The sequence below is a fragment of the Pseudophryne corroboree genome, unplaced genomic scaffold (genome assembly GCF_028390025.1).
Source record: "Pseudophryne corroboree isolate aPseCor3 unplaced genomic scaffold, aPseCor3.hap2 scaffold_775, whole genome shotgun sequence".
NCBI lineage: Eukaryota > Metazoa > Chordata > Amphibia > Anura > Myobatrachidae > Pseudophryne > Pseudophryne corroboree.
This window is the reverse complement of record NW_026970354.1, coordinates 48930-53199: the sequence shown is the minus strand read 5'-3', so window position 1 is coordinate 53199 and position 4270 is coordinate 48930.

Sequence of the window (4270 nt, the reverse complement as noted above, 5' to 3'; positions counted from 1 at the left end):
TTTTGTATTGCTCTTCTGGTGACAATGTAGTTTGTTTTTGTCAATTACCATTTTAATAATAGGGTAAAGAAAATTAAGTGGATTTTTGAAAGAAAACAATACTGTCAATATACTATTAAAACAAATTAAAATGGTAAAAGTTATTGTACTTTAAGTAAAAATAAAAGAGCCAAAATATCAATCCCAGTTTTGGATTACTTTAATTAACAAAAAAAAAAATGCATATAGCAAAGGATAGTTTCAATCTGCCTACCTCTGGGTTATGGGCCCAGCATGCTTCCATTGCTGTACTCTGCTGCACATGTAAGTGCAAGAGATCCTGAAGCACTCACTCATCATGGGAAAGTACCAATGTGTTTCTTCGTTGGTTGATGGAAGAAACATCTTACAAAAACTCTCCAGATTATTGACTTTTTAAAGTTTTTCTAGGAAACGTTTTAGATGAATGCTTATTAGCCCTTGTCAGTATATACTTTTGCAATGTGTCTCTGTGGCGCAATTAGTTAGTGTGTACGGCTATTAACCAAAAGGTTGGTGGTTCAAACCCACCCAGGTACGTAATTGACCTTGTTATCAGATTTTGGTGATCTTTAAGTAGACAAGTCAAAATTTCAAACCCCCTCTTATGGTGTAGGGTACCTGGCCTTCTCTGATGTAATCAGAGTTAGATTTGATTCAGTGATTTTATAAAAACAGCTAGGAAGCACAATTTAGCAGTGGGTTGCAGAGAAAAAGAAATATGCTGGCAGAAAAATCCAATTGAGTGATTAAACAGCTCTTCATTTTCTGGCTTTATTTTTATGCTAACAAATTTGTTCTCTGAAAAGTGTCCACAAAGCAAAGTCTCTGATTAACACCTTTGTAGGGATGGTTTTTCACCTATTACTAAATTAAACTTGCTTCATTGGAAAGGCAGCAAGATGCATCCTCATTTCAATGTCTACTGAAATAATACAGGTTGACACCAGGAAACATTAACGCCACTGCATCCTTGCTGCTTTCTCATGTGGAAGTCTGTTTAATGTGAAAACAAGGTGATATCTAATTAGCACACAGGTAAGGAATTAAGAAAATCTTTATTTAAGGGTGAAGATGTTTCTCACAAAATCGTTGCCCCAATGCATCATTGAAATTCAAGCTGGAAAGATGATTTTAATATATCACTTGTACATTTTGTATTGCTCTTCTGGTGACAATGTAGTTTGTTTTTGTCAATTACCATTTTAATAATAGGGTAAAGAAAATGAAGTGGATTTTTGAAAGAAAACAATACTGTCAATATACTATTAAAACAAATTAAAATGGTAAAAGTTATTGTACTTTAAGTAAAAATAAAAGAGCAAAAATATCAATCCCAGTTTTGGATTACTTTAATTAACAAAAAAAATGCATATAGCAAAGGATAGTTTCAATCTGCCTATCTCTGGGTTATGGGCCCAGCATGCTTCCATTGCAGTACTCTGCTGCACATGTAAGTGCAAGAGATCCTGAAGCACTCACTCATCATGGGAAAGTACCAATGTGTTTCTTCATTGGTTGATGGAAGAAACATCTTACAAAAACTCTCCAGATTATTGACTTTTTAAAGTTTTTCTAGGAAACGTTCTTGATGAATGCTTATTAGCCTTTGTCAGTATGTACTTTTTGCAAAGTGTCTCTGTGGTGCAATTGGTTAGTGTGTAAGGCTATTAACCAAAAGGTTGGTGGTTCAATCCCACCCAGGAACGTATTTGACCTTGTGATCAGATTTTGGTGATATTTAAGTAGACAAGTCAAAATTTCAAACCCCCTCTTATTGTGTAGGGTACCTGGCCTTCTCTGATGTAATCAGAGTTAGATTTGATTCAGTGATTTTATAAAAAAACAGCTAGGAAGCACAATTTAGCAGTGGGTTGTAGAGAAAAAAAATATGCTGGCAAAAAAAATCCAATTGAGTGATTAAACAGCTCTTCATTTTCTGGCTTTATTTTTATGCTAACAAATTTGTTCTCTGAAAAGTGTCCACAAAGCCAAGTCTCTGATTAACACCTTTGTAGGGATGGTTTTTCACCTATTACTAAATTAAACTTGCTTCATTGGAAAGGCAGCAAGATGCATCCTCATTTCAATGTCTACTGAAATAATACAAGTTGACACCAGGAAACATTAACGCCACTGCATCCTTGCTGCTTTCTCATGTGGAAGTCTGTTTAATGCGAAAACAAGGTGATATCTAATTAGCACACAGGTAAGGAATTAAGAAAATCTTTATTTAAGGGTGAAGATGTTTCTCACAAAATCGTTGCCCCAATGCATCATTGAAATTCAAGCTGGAAAGATGATTTTAATATATCACTTGTACATTTTGTATTGCTCTTCTGGTGACAATGTAGTTTGTTTTTGTCAATTACCATTTTAATAATAGGGTAAAGAAAATTAAGTGGATTTTTGAAAGAAAACAATACTGTCAATATACTATTAAAACAAATTAAAATGGTAAAAGTTATTGTACTTTAAGTAAAAATAAAAGAGCCAAAATATCAATCCCAGTTTTGGATTACTTTAATTAACAAAAAAAAATGCATATAGCAGAGGATAGTTTCAATCTGCCTACCTCTGGGTTATGGGCCCAGCATGCTTCCATTGCAGTACTCTGCTGCACATGTAAGTGCAAGAGATCCTGAAGCACTCACTCATCATGGGAAAGTACCAATGTGTTTCTTCGTTGGTTGATGGAAGAAACATCTTACAAAAACTCTCCTGATTATTGACTTTTTTAAGTTTTTCTAGGAAACGTTTTAGATGAATGCTTATTAGCATTTGTCAGTATGTACTTTTGCAAAGTGTCTCTGTGGCGCAATCAGTTAGTGTGTACGGCTATTAACCAAAAGGTTGGTGGTTCAATCCCACCCAGGGATGTAATTGACCTTGTTATCAGATTTTGGTGATCTTTAAGTAGACAAGTCAAATGTCATACCCCCTCTTATTGTGTAGGGTACCTGGCCTTCTCTGATGTAATCAGAGTTAGATTTGATTCAATGATTTTATAAAAACATCTAGGAAGCACAATTTAGCAGTGGGTTGCAGAGAAAAAGAAATATGCTGGCAGAAAAATCCAATTGAGTGATTAAACAGCTCTTCATTTTCTGGCTTTATTTTTATGCTAACAAATTTGTTCTCTGAAAAGTGTCCACAAAGCCAAGTCTCTGATTAACACCTTTGTAGGGATGGTTTTTCACCTATTACTAAATTAAACTTGCTTCATTGGAAAGGCAGCAAGATGCATCCTCATTTCAATGTCTACTGAAATAATACAAGTTGACACCAGGAAACATTAACGCCACTGCATCCTTGCTGCTTTCTCATGTGGAAGTCTGTTTAATGTGAAAACAAGGTGATATCTAATTAGCACACAGGTAAGGAATTAAGAAAATCTTTATTTAAGGGTGAAGATGTTTCTCACAAAATTGTTGACCCAATGCATCATTGAAATTCAAGCTGGAAAGATGATTTTAATATATCACTTGTACATTTTGTATTGCTCTTCTGGTGACAATGTAGTTTGTTTTTGTCAATTACCATTTTAATAATAGGGTAAAGAAAATGAAGTGGATTTTTGAAAGAAAACAATACTGTCAATATACTATTAAAACAAATTAAAATGGTAAAAGTTATTGTACTTTAAGTAAAAATAAAAGAGACAAAATATCAATCCCAGTTTTGGATTACTTTAATTAACAAACAAAAAAATGCATATAGCAGAGGATAGTTTCAATCTGCCTACCTCTGGGTTATGGGTCCAGCATGCTTCCATTGCAGTACTCTGCTGCACATGTAAGTGCAAGAGATCCTGAAGCACTCACTCATCATGGGAAAGTACCAATGTGTTTATTCGTTGGTTGATGGAAGAAACATCTTTCAAAAACTCTCCAGATTATTGATTTTTTAATGTTTTTCTAGGAAACGTTCTAGATGTATGCTTATTAGCCTTTGTCAGTAGGCACTTTTCGCAAAGTGTCTCTGTGGCGCAATCGGTTAGTGTGTTCGGTTATTAACCAAAAGGTTGGTGGTTCAATCCCACCCAGGGACGTAATTAAACTTGTGGTCAGATTTTGGTGATCTTTAAGTAGACAAGTCAAAATTTCAAACCCCCTCTTAGGGTGTAGGGTACATGGCCTTCTCTGATGTAATCAGAGTTAGATTTGATTCAGTGATTTTATAAAAAACAGCTAGGAAGCACAATTTAGCAGTGGGTTGCAGAGAAATAAAATATGCTGGCAGAAAAATCCAA